This window comes from Bos taurus, chromosome 2, assembly GCF_002263795.3.
Source record: "Bos taurus isolate L1 Dominette 01449 registration number 42190680 breed Hereford chromosome 2, ARS-UCD2.0, whole genome shotgun sequence".
NCBI lineage: Eukaryota > Metazoa > Chordata > Mammalia > Artiodactyla > Bovidae > Bos > Bos taurus.
In genome coordinates, this window is record NC_037329.1 from 129,555,343 (window position 1) to 129,571,219 (window position 15,877).

Here is a 15,877-nt window from a genome sequence, read left to right on the forward strand (position 1 = left end):
ATTGATTTTATAGATAATTTTAAAATTACTGAGGTTACATTGTTCCACGTTTATTAAATCTCTGTGTAAATTAGCCTTATGCCAGACCCGGAGTAAAACGATGGAATAGCACACAGTTCAAGTACTCAGTAAATTCATCTTTATTGATAAAATAGTTAGAATTTTAGTTTTGGGAATCCGAATCTAATAAAATGAGACTTAATTCCATTTCCCAATCAAAAATCATCTGTAGCTTGCAATTTAAATATGACAAATTGTATTTGAAAGATCCAGCGTTTATGTTTGAGAGAGACATTTACTAAATACTTTCTATGTTCCAGGTACTGTTCTAAGCTCTTTACATATTTATTTTTTAATCCTTATAATTGTCCTGTAAAATGGGTGCTATTACTAAAATCCGTTTTAAGTCATTAAGGCAGAAAAGCTAATTACCTTATTCAGCTTTGTACAGCTACGACCTAAAACCAGTATGTGAACCCAGACAGGCTGATTGTGCCTGGACTCTCAATATGGGCATGATATTTATATGCGGTACCTGGCTAGGAGTACCTGCAAGATAGTCCAGATTCTGAATAAAACTTGGGTAGTTTTAAAAGAGAAAGTTTCAGTAGCATAGAAAGACTATAGATGATAGTTACCAAACTTTTCGGAGAGCCAAAAATTCCCTGTTTTTAACTCTTGGCTCCAGGACAGCCATTTAGCATGATGACTTCGCCGCTGCCTTCTTCCCCTCCTGCCACTCCGTGCAGTAGTGTGCTTGCGCACACACAGTTTCAAGGGCTGCAGAGGAGAAGCAGAGCTTATCAACAGTTACCTGTTAGGTTCACGACCTATTTTTGCTTACGTCCAGTCCTCTTTTCTTTTGGGAATGTGGACATTTTTCTTTAGCTGCCAGATCATGAGAAAATATGACTGCTGAGATTTTTTGCTAGGATTCTTTTAAAAAATAGATCAGGCTCTGTACATAGTAAAGAAAAACTCATGAGGACTCCAGGTAGGTAATTTACTTCTATTGTATGTATAGTTTCTTTGAAGCCTCTGCACCTCTATCCTGTTTTACATTTCTGTAAATCTGATTTGACCGTTAATAAACTATTTTCTGAAGTGAGTGGGTTTTTTTGGTCTCATTTCCCATTTGGAGGTGTATCTCTCCTTTGGTCACTTTATGTTATTGAACTGGTGGTTTACTTAAAGTAGGAGTGCCTCCTGTCTACTGAGTTTTATTGCGGGTTTAAAAAGTATGTATGCCAAGGCTTTGCTCTTAGCTCAATAAAGGTGCCACCCAGTACTAAAACTTTGCAGATTTTCAAAGGAAAAACCAGAAGTTATAAAAATCACTGTACATGGTGGTTGATTGTGTATCTCAAGCAATTGTGACAAAAATCTGCCCTGGTGAAATCAAGTTAACTGTCCCATAATAGTTAATGATGAACTGGAGAAACAATTTTGACTATATTTCTTCTAAATCAGTGCTTCTCAAGCTTGAATGCAGATGATGATCACCTGGGGATCTTGTTAAGATGCAGACTCTGATTCAGTAGGTCTGGGGTCAGCCTGAGAACCTACAGTCTTGTTGTTTTTTTTTAATAACATTGAAATACAATTGATATAAAATTATATCCTTAAAAGTGTATGATCCAGTGGGTTGGTTGGTTTGTTTTTAGTGTAACAGTCGTGCAACTATCACCACTGTCTTTCATTCAGGACATTTTTCGTCATGCCAAGAAAGAAGCCGTATGTCCATTCACAATTACTCCCATTCATCACCTCCACCCAGGTTCCACCCTGAAATCTCCAGCAGCCACTAATCTACTTTCTGTCTCTATGGACGTGCCTTTTATGGATATTTCATATAAATGGATTCATACATTATGTGCAATTCTATAACTGGCTTCTTAGGATATTTTTAGGATTCATTCATGTTGTAAAATATCAAGTACTTAATTTCTTTTTATGGCCAAATAATATTCCATTGTATGGACATGCCACATTTTGTTTATGTATTCATCAGTTGATGGAACATTTGGGTCGTTTATACCTTATATGCCTTTTGGCTTATGAATAATGCTGTGAACATTTTGTGTGCAAGATTTTGTGGACACGTTTTCATCTCAGTTAAGACGTGTCTTCATTTCTGTTAAAATAACTAGGACTGGAATTTCTGGGTCATGATACTTTTTTAAGAAATTAGAGCGACACGGCGACACCTGGCCGTGTAGATCTTCAAGTGCACCATACAGCATTGTTAACTGGGCACAGCGTTGTACAGTCCATCTTGGTCATATGTTAACTTCCACATTTCGAGGGACTTCTGAACTGTTTCTAAAGTGGTGGTACTTTGCGAGTCTGCATTTCTGATAAGCTCCCAGGTGATGATGGGTAACAGGCTCTAGATTCTGTTTGGACACCTACAAAATAAACAGGACATGAGCTTTAACTTGATTCAACTGGCAGTGTCCAACCAGCAGCAAACAAGGTGTTTTGCTTTCTCAAGGTCATAGTGCCTCATTTAACACTGGTCTTACTGTGCCTGGGCTTTTTCATCTAGTCTTTAAACTCTTCATGTAAGGATGTCTAAAGGAGAAGAGAATATGCATTGTGAGGTGAAAGAGGCAGCTCTATGTTGAGAATACTTACCTAAATAGAATGCTAATAGCGATCGTTCTGTGGTAGTGTTCTACAAAAGTTCTACAAAAGTTTATGCTGATTAAATTGAACGAACATCAGAATGAGAGGATGTGGACATTTTCTCCCAGTTGAGTTAAACATTTTGATCCTTTGTAGGTGTCTTCAGGGAATGAAGGGTACAGTGGTGGAAGTGTCTGAGTAAATGGTATAATACACCGGTGAACAGTAGGATAGACTAAAAGACAGCAGGCACACAGGAGACTTGGGAGGCTGGGACGCCTAGGCTCGAGTCTTTCATCATGCAGCTGTGACCTAATTGTGGGAGACGCGGGTTCTGAGCTTTGGTTCATAGTTTGGTGGGGAGGACTAGGTGAGCAGAAGGCAAATATGATGTCAGGACATGAGAGAAGTATAGGTTAATGGTCTGTGAGGTTTCCAGTGAATAGCAATTACCTATCTTGGGTGAGGTCAGGTAACAATTTGCCAGTAGGAAGTGGTAAAATATTAGAAAAGATAGGGGATGATACTTGAAGTAAGCCAGAATTTTAGGAGTAGAGGTGTATGAGAAGGGTGTATTCCAAAATGATAGACCAAAAGGCACTAAAATATTGAGGTCATAAATGGTAACATGCTTTAAATGGTAGCACTTAAAGTTATCCTTTATGGAACAGCAACCATGTGTGCTATGAAAAGGAACAAAACTAGACCTTTACTCTCATAATTCGCAATCAAGAGATTTTGTGTGTAGCACAACCGTGATCTATATAAAGAGTGGTGGAGGTATAATGGCCAGTCCAAGAAGGTATAATTTCTCTGGACTGGCTATTGTAGCTTCACTCAGTGGTACGTGAAGTGAAAGGAGTAGGAAATACGAATGTAAAAATAAATTGGGATGTTATTGTTGCCTGTTCTTTTGACAGAAATGGTCTAGAAAACCAAATATGTGGCTAGTACTAGGGGAGAGAGAGACATAGGAAGTCTGGGTTGGGGTCTTCAGTTCTTGTATGACTGTCAGCTACAGTCATAAGTTGACGCCTTTAGGGTACTTGGTCTGGTTGTCGGTTTCTATACTGGAGGACTTCTGACCCCCCCCCCCCAGTTGGAAATCATCAACTCTCCCTCAGGGATTGATTTATGGAGTACTCCTCAAACTTCTTAGGTACTTTCAACCTCTTCTTGGCTGCTCACAACCAAGAGTGTGTTTTCCCCTTTCCAACAGGTAAAGTCGGAGGACAGAATTTTCATGCATAGTTGAGCAGGTTTTCACATGTCTTGGGAACTCTTTGTGGTATTATCTATTGTGGCATAACAAATTACCCCCAAAGCTTAGTAGTTTATTTTGTATTTTTTTAAGAATGTGATTTAAGGTTTATTTTAGAGGATAGCTATAGACATCAATGTTTATCTTGGAATGACCTAGTGGCCCAGACTAAGAATGGGATATTGATAAAGTTAATCCTGTACTTAACAATATTTGTACATTTTGTTCTCAGTATATTTTGTGACCATTCTGCAGAACCGAGGCTGAGACTGCACCACATCGATTGCATTCCTAGGGTCCCCTCCAGTATGAGTTCTCACGTGTCAGTGAAGACAGGAATAACTGACAATTTTTCCAGTGCTGATACATTTAGAGATTTTGCATCCAGACAGGGTTTTTGTGTATTTCCTAATGTAAGAGACATCGTTAAAGGCTGTCCCTCATTCTTTATACTCACAAGTTCCTTTGCAGTGTGAGTTCTCAAATTTTTTAAGGCATGTGGAAAAAATGGAAGACTTTCCAATACTGATATCATTCAGAATGAATTCTCTCCAGAATGAATTCTCATATCTGTAAAAGTTGAGAGAACTTTCAGAACTTTCCCATAGCCATTACATTCAGAGTATCTTCATTTGGTCAGTAATGTGAACGCTTGTGCTACAGGGCTTTCCACGTTTCTTATATGAGGGTCAACATGTAGCCATTTAAAACAAACATTAATCTTCATACAGTTAAACTAGGTCGAGAATTCGAGAGTGGCTTAGTGATCTGGTTCAAGTCTCAGAAGATTGGTCACTGGGAACCCTGACTGAGGCTGGAGAATCTGCTTCTGTTGTGGCTCACTCACACACCTGGGAATTAGTGCTGGTGGTTGGCAGGAAAGCTCAGTCCCAGCCAAGTGGACCTCTTCGTAGCTCCGCACGCACCCAGGGAATAATGTAGCAAGACTCCATCATTTCCGCAATACGCTGTTGATCACTCCAGTCAGCCCTGTGCAGTGGAAGAGACTACACAAGAGTAAGCCTACTAGGAGGCGAGACAGAGGGGCCGCCTTGGGAGCCGGCTGCCACAGCTTGGGGTGAATTTCAGCTATTTGTTATCCTATTTTAAGCCAAATGCAGAAAAGCTGGCCCTTGTCAACTTAGAAATGCCTTTTTATGATTCCTGGTACATTTTTAGTTACCTGCAGTGATTTCTCCAAGTGTTTTTGACCTATCCAAATAAATTGGTAAGTGTTCAGCATTTTCTAAGATTTGTAGGCTACTTAATTTGTACACTGAGTTCTAATTCATTTTAAGTGTGTTTGAACTGCTCAATATTTGCTTAACTGAACTGTCAAGAAAGAATTCTCTTCTCCTTTGAGCTTGTTTGATGGGCTACCAGCAGGAATTAGGGACTTGATTTGGAGGGAGGGGAAAGAAGGGTCAGGTGTGACCACTAGGTTTCTAGTTAAGATTATTTGGTAGGTAGCAGTGATTTCCTGAGAGAATTCGGGAGCAGGCCTGGGATCAAAAGGAGAGACTAAGCAGTTTGAAGACAGATGGATGTGTCTTTGGAGAAGCCAGAAACTTGAATTTGGAATATGCCTGCATGTAGTGTGAAGCTCCAGTGAGATCACGTCTGCAGACAAACCTCCAAGAGCACTGGGAAACAGGAGCAGCAATAAGCCCAAGGGAGAAGAGCCTCAAGGAGGGGAATGGTCAACAGCACCAAGCAGAGCAGAGGAAGAGAGAGAGGACCGAGATGTGTCCCCAGAAGTCGGCCGTCCCATGCCAGAGGAACACGGGGATGGTAAGTTGCTAGTGCTTCGAGGATAAGTAGGAGGTGAGAAGATGGCGTGGGGTAGACGACTCAGGCCTCTGAAAAGGTAAAGAGGAAGACGGCGTGGGGTAGACGACTCAGGCCTCTGAAAAGGTAAAGAGGAACACGGGTGACGAGAGGGAATGAAGGGAGGAGGCCCTCCCTGCCTTTTGAAGGTTGGAAGGGTCAATTGAAAGCAAGGTTAAAAATGTGAAAGGGGGCCTTCCCTGGTGGTCCAGTGATTAAGAATCCACCTGCTAATACAGGGGACCCGGGTTTGATTCCCAGTCCCTGAAGATCCCACATGCCAAGAGGCAGCCAAGCCTGAGCATCACAGCTCCTGAAACCCGCACACCCTAGGGCCTGTGCTCCGCAACGAGAGAAGCCACCACAATGAGAAGCCCGCACTCTGCAGCTGGAGAGTAGTCCCCACTCTGCGACTAGAGAAGACCCTTGTGTGGCCACAGAGACCCAGTGCAGCCAAAAATAAAAAATTTTAAATGTTTTTAAAAGTATGAAAGGGGATGATGACTGAAACCAAGGCCCCAGAGAAGATGGGAGGGAGGGAGTGAAATGGTCATCCCCAATGAAGCAGTGGACCTTGGACAGAAAGTCAATCTCACCCGCCAAGGCTGGAGGCAAGAGCTTTGCAAGCTTGCAAAGTGGAAAGGGAGATGTGAGTCTACGTTATTTAACCTTGTTTGCTTCAAATATTGAATTTTTCAGAAATAGCAGTTTCACATTGCTTTACAAGTCCATGAGGAGTGCCGTGTTGATTGTTGGTATCTGTATCAGGAAGCTTGGTTATAGTTCAGCAGACTAAAATGAATGCCTTCAGCTCTTCCCGAGTGACTAGCTCTGAGGCCCTGGGCGTGCACTTTGACCTCTCTGGACAGAGTCCTCGCCTCTGAAAAGTGTGTGTGCACTCGGGCTCTGATTTGTGTTAGTGTGACTAATCCATCTAAATCACGTTTCCCAGTGAGTGTGCTGCAGGCATTCAGTCTGGCTCACTAATATAACTACTTTTAAGTGTGCTTCATTGATATCTTTAAGTGACTGTAGTTACTGCTTATGCTTTAATATACCATGTATGTGTTGTGTAAGATACACTAATTTCAAGAAACACGAATCTCAGCTCTGCTGTGTGGACTAGGCATATTAACCAGTCTGAGCCTCTGGTGTCTCCTGTGTAAAATAAGGTAGGTTTATAACTTCCTTATCTAATTTTCCCAACAGGTCTATTATGTATGTAAGGCATCTACTTATCCATGGTGCTAGAAATATTGCAGGGATTCAATAAATGGCAGGTCCAGAATCCTGTATTTGAGATCTTTGTGGCCAGATGTGTTAAGAATTCAGGAATTTTCAGATTTTAGGAAGCTGTTCTGGAACATAAGTAATTAACATTGTATGTTGTCTGGCAGCAGTCTATGGACAGCCACCATAGTTAACTTAATATTTCTGCAGGAAACATGAGTAAAAGCTCTAATTAGCCTTGTGTCATCAGGTTTTGCCTCCAGAGGAACACTGTACCAAACTTAAGAGACCTTTGCTTTTCACAAGTCTGTGTTTGGGGGTTGCCAGTAAGGATTATGTACTTGTCAGGCAGCAGGTTTCCTCAGCCCTGCCTTGTGGCCAGCTCCATGCAGCACTCTTGAGTATCACAGAGAGTAAGCTCTGGTGCTTGTCTTGCCTCTGCACGTTGCCGGTTGGACACACCTACAACCTCTTCGAAGGCTCAGAGCCGAACAAGGAGCACAGCATAACTCTGGACGAGACTGGGCAAGAGGCAAGTCACGAGTCAGCACATCTTGAAGGAGATATTTGGGAGACCTTTCTTGTTTGTCCAGAGATTTAAGAATCCACCTTGCAATGCAGTTCAATCCCTGGTCGGGAAACTAAGATCCCACGTGCCCCGATGAAGATCTTACGTGCCGCGACTTAAGACCCAGTGCGGCCAAATAAAGATATTTCTGTGATAGCATGAATAAGCGCTCAACCTCATTAGCAGGGAAGTGTCTGCCAAGAGCAAGTAAGGACATGAAGCCGTGAGAACTCTCATTCCGGTGGTGGCAGAGTCCATCAGAACAACCACTTGATAAATGGTTAGGCTTTACCTAGTAAATCTGAAGATCCATACACATATACAGTGTGATACAGTATTACCACTCCTTAAAGCTGTACCTTAGAGAAACTGAGGTACCCATGCACCAGGCTTCACGTACAAGAATGTTGTGGAAGAAACACAAGAGACTTGTAGAGTTCTATTTCTTGCTTTGCATGGTGTCTCCATGGGTGTTGGCTTTATAATTACTCACTAATCTCATTTGTTTAATGCACTTGGCTGTTATTGGTGTCATGTTTCACAATCAAAAAGTTTTTAAAAGGTATGGGCTTTGGAGCCAGACCTGTATCTAAACTTACTAACTTTAATCTTGAGCAAAATAATTAGCATCCTCGCAGTATTGTTCCTGCCCCAGCTCCCTCCTGCTGTAGCTGCTGCTGTCCCCTAAAGGCAGTTGAAACAGGGAAGCAGACGCTCCCTCTCTGCTCAGGGAAGAAGGGAGGAGAGTCATTCTCGGCCTTGGCTGCTAATTCCAGACATGGATGTTACAAAGAAGACATCAGATTTAAGATCCATTAACTCTGAAGTAGGGTGGGCAAAAGACATCTAAATAAAGCAGACTCGGCCTTCCCTGGTGGTCCACTGGTTAAGACTCCCATGTTCTGAATGCAAGGGGCCCAAGTTTGATTCCTGGTCAGGGAACTTGATCCGACATGCTGCAAATATAAGATCGCGCATGCTGCAATGAAGAGCGAAGATCCCATGTGCCAGCCCAGTAAGTAAATCATAAGCAAGTATCTTTTTAAACAGTGGATTCAAAGGGAGTGATTTCCCCAAACCACACAGTTATAACTTGATAGATAGCAGAACCCAGGCCTTTTCATGTGAAGTGTTATTCTACCCGTGGCCATTCTTAATTAGAAAACGAGAATTTTCTAGACCCTCAGAAAGGAATTGTTTAAAGGCGGGGTTTTGCATGGCATGACCAAGGTGACTGCAATCATCTTAAGTATATGAAGATGTATATGGGCTTCCCAGGTGGCGCAGTGGTAAAGAATCTGCCTATCAATGCAGGAGAGCCAGGTTCCAGCTCTGGGTTGGGAAGATCCCCTGGAGTATTAAATGGCACCAGCTCGTGGGGTCGCAGAGTCGGACGCGACTGAGGGAGCACACCACACGGAAGGCAGTTGGATCTCTGGGCTTCTTCCCATTCCCCCACCTTCTGGCCCCCAGCTGTTTTGAGATACAATTGACATATAACATTGTGTAAATGTAAGGTGTGCAGTGTCTTGATTGGATACACTAATATATTGTGAAAAGATGATCACCTCACATTAGCTAATACCGCAATCCATCATATAAATACCATTTTGTGGGCCATTTTATAATTAATGAGCCAATCCTTGTGAGAAATTATATTCAAAACTAATGCTGGAAACAGGAATATAAAGAAATAGAAATACAGGAACACATCATTCTGGTTCCACGTCCTGTGTTCTTTCTCGTATTCCAGAGGTTCTTTTTATACCAAATTCTATATGTAATTTGTTGAGCAATTAAGAATAATGGAAAAAATAAAGAACTAGTAGGCAATCTTGGCCTTCCCTGGTGGCGCAGTGGTAAAGAATCAACCTGCCAATGCAGGAGACACGGGTTCAATCCCTGGGTCAGGAAGATATCCTGGAGAAGGAAATGGTAGCCCGCTCCAATATTCTTGCCTGAAAAATCTCATGGGCAGAGGAGTCTGGCAGGCTACAATCCATGGGATCAAAAGAATTGGAGATGACTTGGCGACTAAACAATCTTTCCCTAAAGAAGAAAACTAGTTGGTAAGAAAGACATTGTTACACTAGTCTCAGCTCTGTCCACTAGGTGGCACTACTTTCACAGGTAATAGGTCTTCGTCTACATCCTTTTATGAGTAGAGCATGTTTATGAAACAGGTCACAGAAAATTTTCTTTAAATATCAAAGACTTTAAGTTTGGTTTTTACCTTGACAGTCACTGTTTTGAACTCTGTGTATAAAGGAATGAGCATGAGCCTTGAAGTTTTTCCATTGTATATTCCACTAGCCCTTAGGACTTGAGTAATAAACCCTACATTCAAAAGCTGTCAGCTTTAGCTTCTCTTTCGGGGATATTGGACTTCCTGGCTTAAAAAAAAAAAAACACTTGTTTAATTCTACCCCACACTTATTTTATTTTGCATAAACATCTCAGAATAACAGCAGCCAATTTCAAAACATCAAAAGACATTAGTGAATTGATGTTTTTCAAAAATTCGTTTGGGTTCTTGGGACTTCCCTGGCAATCCAGCGGTTAAGACTCTGTGCTGCTTATGCAGGGGGTGCAGGTTCAAACCCCTAATCAGGGAACTGAGATCCCACATGCTGTGCAGTACACTCAAAAAAAAAAATCCTTTGGTTTCTTTTAACACCAAGATATATTTCAATAATTTCAGCCCAATTTAACCAAAATCTGCCTCAATAAACGCAAGGACAGAAATGAGAAAGGGAATCAGCTTAGGAAGAACACTGAAGATTCTTTTCCTTTTTTATCTTTTTCTCTTTTCCCAACCATCTTTTCTCTCACACTTTTTTTTTTTTTCTTTGCTGGTCTCATGATACGCATTTAAGTTTAATCCAACATTTTATTATGAAAATTTCAAACATAGGGAAAAGTTGAAAGACTTTACAGTGACTACGCCTATACCAACCACTAGGCTTCTACAATTATTTTACTATGCTCGCTTTAGTACGTATCTGTCCATTCCTCCATTGATCCATCTTATTTCTGTGATCCATTTCAAAGTTGCAGACATCAGTAAACAACCTCCCAAATAATTCTGTGTGTGATAGACCTTTCAGTTCATCTGCCAACATGAATCTTCCGGGTTTGCGACAGCTTTTCTATGAAAAATGCTGTGTACTTTTAATGAAGTTTAGTGGAAGTTTTTTTTTTTTTTTTCCCTTGATGGAGCTTAGGTTCTTAATTTTTTGCCTTGGTCCTGCCAAGCATTGTAACATTTCTTGCAATATGAAATAGATACTTTCTTGGCAGACATCTCTCCCCGGGCCCCATGGAGAATGGTCAAGGATTGGTTAGTCATTCAGTGGTGATCGTGTTAGGTTCATTGTCTGGCTGGACAAAGTCCTTAGTAACAATCCCCACCCTTCACACCCCCATGACGTGGCTTCTCCCACCTGCTGTGTTTTCTGGGAGAAGCTTCTTGTTCCTTCCCACATGGATTAGGGAACAATGTCAGTTTCCAGAGCAAGAATGTGTTGCTATGGGAACCTAAAGTTATTTGGAGTTGCAAAATGGCAGCAAGCAATCAGTGACACAACCTGAAACACGCCATAATTGTCCCTGGGGAATAATAGGGCGACCTGTTTTATTCTTAGAAGAGGGAGCTTCTGTGCTTTCCTTGGGGCTGCTTCTGGGTAAGTGGTGGGTTGTGAGAAGGTCGCTTCAGGTAGCTTAGATAGACTCCCAGTTTTCCCTGGTATGTGTCCCTTAGGTAGGTTGTCTACTGTGAGCTCCAATTGTCTCTTCTGGAAAATGGGGTGTCAGTCTAGAGTTAGGAGGGAGCTTGGCAATAACCGGAAATTGTTTGATTCTCTGAAGCAGAGGATGCAGACACATTTTGGGGAAAACCCTGTACTTGAGGGACCAGCAGCGGGGGGGATGTCTGCACACACAGTTTTGGACTTCCTGTGCCTTTCTTTTACGTGACTCACACATCCACACGTTACACTTTGACACACCTTAACGTTTTAATCTACATGCAATACTCAGGATAACCTGTGACTTGTGCTATTACAATACAGTATAATTATTAACCTACAGTCCAAAAAAGGTGAGGCTTGCATTTCAAAAGATAATGCATTTTTAAGAAGACAGTTTTATTCTAATATATTAATAGTTTAAAACAAAAACATTTTATGAACTCAGACCCTTTTTTTGTCCATATCCCGAAGTATACAGGATCTTAGTCCCTGACCAGGGACTGAACCCTCACCCCCTGCAATGAAAGTGCAGAGTCTTAACCACTGGACTGCCAGGGAAGTCCCAAAGATGTTTGTGAACTTAAAGGTAAAGTAGGAGATGAAATCAGAAAGATAAGAAGTGTGAAGTCCATAGGCACTTTAAGGGGGTTGCAAGAATGTTTGAGAGAAATGGAAAGTCAGAAGAGAATTTTCAGCAGAAATAGAACTTTCTTACTCCACTACAGCCACGGGTTGTTTCTGTTCCTTGAAAACAAGCAGCTTGTGCCAAAAAGCAAAAACAAAATGGGAATTCCCTGGTGGTCCAGTGGTAAGGACTCTGTGCATTCACTGTTCCTTCCTGACTTGCTCTTTCCACAGATGCCTGCAAACTTGTCTCTATCAAGCCTGTGCTTCTCCACAATAAGGCCGTTTCTAACACTATTTATGGGTTTCCCATGTGGGAAGAACCCGCCTTCCAATGCAGGAGACCTAAGAGACGGGTTCCCTCCCTGGGTTGAGAAGATCCCCTGGAGGAGGGCATGGCAACCCACGTCAGTATTCTTGTCTGGAGGAGCCTATGGACAAAGGAGGCTGATGGGGTCCATAGGGTCACAAAGAGTCGGACACAACTAAGCAACTAACACAAGTTCAGTTCAGTTCAGTTGCTCAGTCATCTCTGACTCTGCCACCCCGTGGACTGCAGTACACCAGGCTTCCCTGTCCATCCCCAACTCCTGGAGCTGGCTCAAACTCTAACACAAGTGACGGTATTTAACATGGCAGCCTGGCCTGATTCACTCTGCCTTTGCGCTTCTGATCCCCCATGCCCTGTCTACTCTTTCTACCGCACTTATCACCACTTAACGCATAAGATATCATTTACTTCTTAATTATGAACATTGCTTATTGTCTGTCTCCTGCTAGACCATAAGCTTCCTGAAGGCAGGGACCGTGGTCTCTTTGGCCCACTGAACATCTAGAATGTGTCTGGCACAAAGGTTCCCACATATATGCTGAAAGATAGACATTTATTTTTACCTGACTTGAATAAATTTTGATTACATGGAAAATTAGTTTTTTTCTCAGCAATGATGATAAATGGCTATTGAAGATTTAGGATCTTGAAGAACCTCTGAATTATTTCATAGAGTTCCAGTTATGTTGCTTAGAGGTGTTTACCAAGCCAAGAAAGTGGCCTTAAATCCTAGGGATATTTTTAGCACTGGGCAGTGAAATAAAAGGTTTCTGGTCAACTCTGCTTGTTATAGTTTATTTTCATATAATTTTGAACTTACAGAAAAATTTCAAGTTAGTACAAGGAACTCCTTGTAGCCTTATCCAAATTTATCACTTGTTTACATTTTATCTCATTTGCTTTATCTTTCCCTCTCTCTGAATGTGTGGTTTCTAAAACTTCAGAGTATATTGAATGTTATGCAACGGCCTGGATGGGAGGGGAATTTTGGAGAGAAGGGATACACATATATGGATGGCTAAATCCCTTTCCTGTCCACCTGATACCATCACAACATTGTTAACCAGCTACATATTCCAATATAAAATGAAAAGCTTTTTATTTTAGAGTTCAGTCGCTCAGTCGTGTCCAGCTCTTTGCGACCCCATGAACCACAGCATGCTAGGCCTCTCTGTCCATCACCAACTCCTGGAGTCCACCCAAACCCATGTCCATTGAGTCGTTCTCTTCTCCTCCTGCCCTCAATCTTTCCCAGCATCAGGGTCTTTTCCAATGATTCAGCTCTCTGCATCAGGTGGTCAAAGTATTGGAGTTTCAGCCTCAACATCAGTCTTTCCGATGAACTGAGGACTGATCTCCTTTAGGATGGACTGGTTGGATCTCCTTACAGTCCAAGGGACTCTCAAGAGTCTTCTCCAACACCACAGTTCAAAAGCATCAATTCTGCGCTCAGCTTTCTTTATAGTCCAACTCTCACATCCATACATGACCACTGGAAAAACCATAGCCTTGACTAGACGGACCTTTGTTGGCAAAGTAATGTCTCTGCTTTTTAATATGCTGTCTAGGTTGATCATAACTTTCCTTCCAAGGAGTAAGCGTCTTTTAATTTCATGGCTGCAATCACCAGCCACCAAAATCTGCAGTGATTTTGGAGCCCAGAAAAATAAAGTCTGACACTGTTTCCACTGTTTCCCTATCTATTTCCCATGAAGTGATGGGAACAGATGCCATGATCTTCGTTTTCTGAATGTTGAGCTTTAAGCCAACTTTTTCACTCTCCTCTTTCACTTTCATCAAGAGGCTCTTGGTTCTTCATTTTCTGCCATAAGGGTGGTGTCATCTGCATATCTGAGGTTATCGATATTTCTCCTGGCAATGTTGATTCCAGCTTGTGCTTCTTCCAGCCCAGCGTTTCTCATGATGTACTCTGCATAGAAGTTAAATAAGCAGGGTGACAGTATACAGCCTTGACGTACTCCTTTTCCTATTTGGAACCAGTCTTGTTGTTCCATGTCCAGTTCTAACTATTGCTTCCTGACCTGCATACAGATTTCTCAAGAGGCAGGTCAGGTGGTCTGGTATTCCCATCTCTTTCAGAATTTTCCACAGTTCATTGTGATCCACACAGTCAAAGGCTTTGGCATAGTCAATAAAGCAGAAATAGTTGTTTTTCTGGAACTCTCTTGCTTTTTCGATGATCCAGCGGATGTTGGCAATTTGATCTCTGGTTCCTCTGCCTTTTCTAAAACCAGTTTGAACATCTGGAAGTTTATGGTTCACGTATTGCTGAAGCCTGGCTTAGAGAATTTTAAGCATTACTTTACTAGCGTGTGAGATGAGTGCAATTGTGTGGTAGTTTGAGCATTCTTCGGCATTGCCTTTCTTTGGGATTGGAATGAAAACTGACCTTTTCCAGTCCTGTGGCCACTGCTGAGTTTTCCAAATTTGCTGGCATATTTTAAAGAGTAAATTGTCACAATACTGTAAAGTAATTATCCTTCGATTAAATAAATTTTAGAAGAGTAAGTTGTAGACGTTGTATCTGTATAACCATAACTATTTCATGTATATATTTTGAGAGCAGACATTTGCTGTAAAATTGTAGAAGTCAAGAAGTTGAACATTGGGACTTCCCTGGCAGTCTGGGTGGTTAAGACTCTCAGCTTCCAATGCTGGGAGTACATGTTTGATCCCCGGTCAGGAAACTAAGATCACACATGCCATGCAGTGCATCCAAAAAAAAAAAAAAAGTTGAGCATTGATAGAATACTGTTATTTAATCCACAGCCCATTTCCAGATTTCATCGGCCATTCCAATAATGTCCTATAGCTATTTCCCCCCAATCTTGGATTCAAGCCACCGCCACGTGTTGCATTTAGTTATTAGACTCTTTTAAGCTGAAATTGTTCTTCAACCTTTCTTTGTGGAGTTTTTGAAGAGTACAAGCCAGTTGCTTTTGTAGTGTGTTCCTCAGCTTGGGATGGTCTTAATGTTTCCTTATGATTGGGTTCGGGCAGTACGTGCCTATTTAGCAGAAGTACCACGTAAGTGATCTCATGTCTTTCATGCATCGTATCAGGAGGCATGTTTGTGAGTTTGTCTCAACATTGCTGTTGGCTTCAATCACTCGGTTAAGATGCTGTCTGCTGGATTCCTCCCTTGTAAAGTTACCGTTTTCCACTTTGAAATTAATAAGTCATTTGTGGGGATATTCACTGAGACGCGGTTCCTCATTGAACTTTCACCCACTAGTTTTAGCATATAAAGAATATAGCATATATAGTCTGCTATAAGGAAGACTTATAGGAAGGGAGGAAGTCGACTTCTTATGGAAAGGACAGAAGTCTACTTCCTTATAGGAAGGAAGTCTATAGGTAGGCTACTATAAGGAAGAAGTTTTCCTTCTCTATTCATTTATCAGTATAGACTCATGGATTCTTATTTTATTCTATGGTTTATAATCCGTTACTACCATGCTTTATTTTACTGCTCAAACTATCCCAGACTTCTGACCAGCCATTTGCCTTGAAAACAATTTTACATGAACCGTATAGTCTTCAAGCAGGATTTCTTAAGAGGAAATGGGTCCTAATTGAAAAGGTAGAATTTAGGTTACTGGAAGGTAGAAATAATTAGGTAAGGAAAACCACTTTGG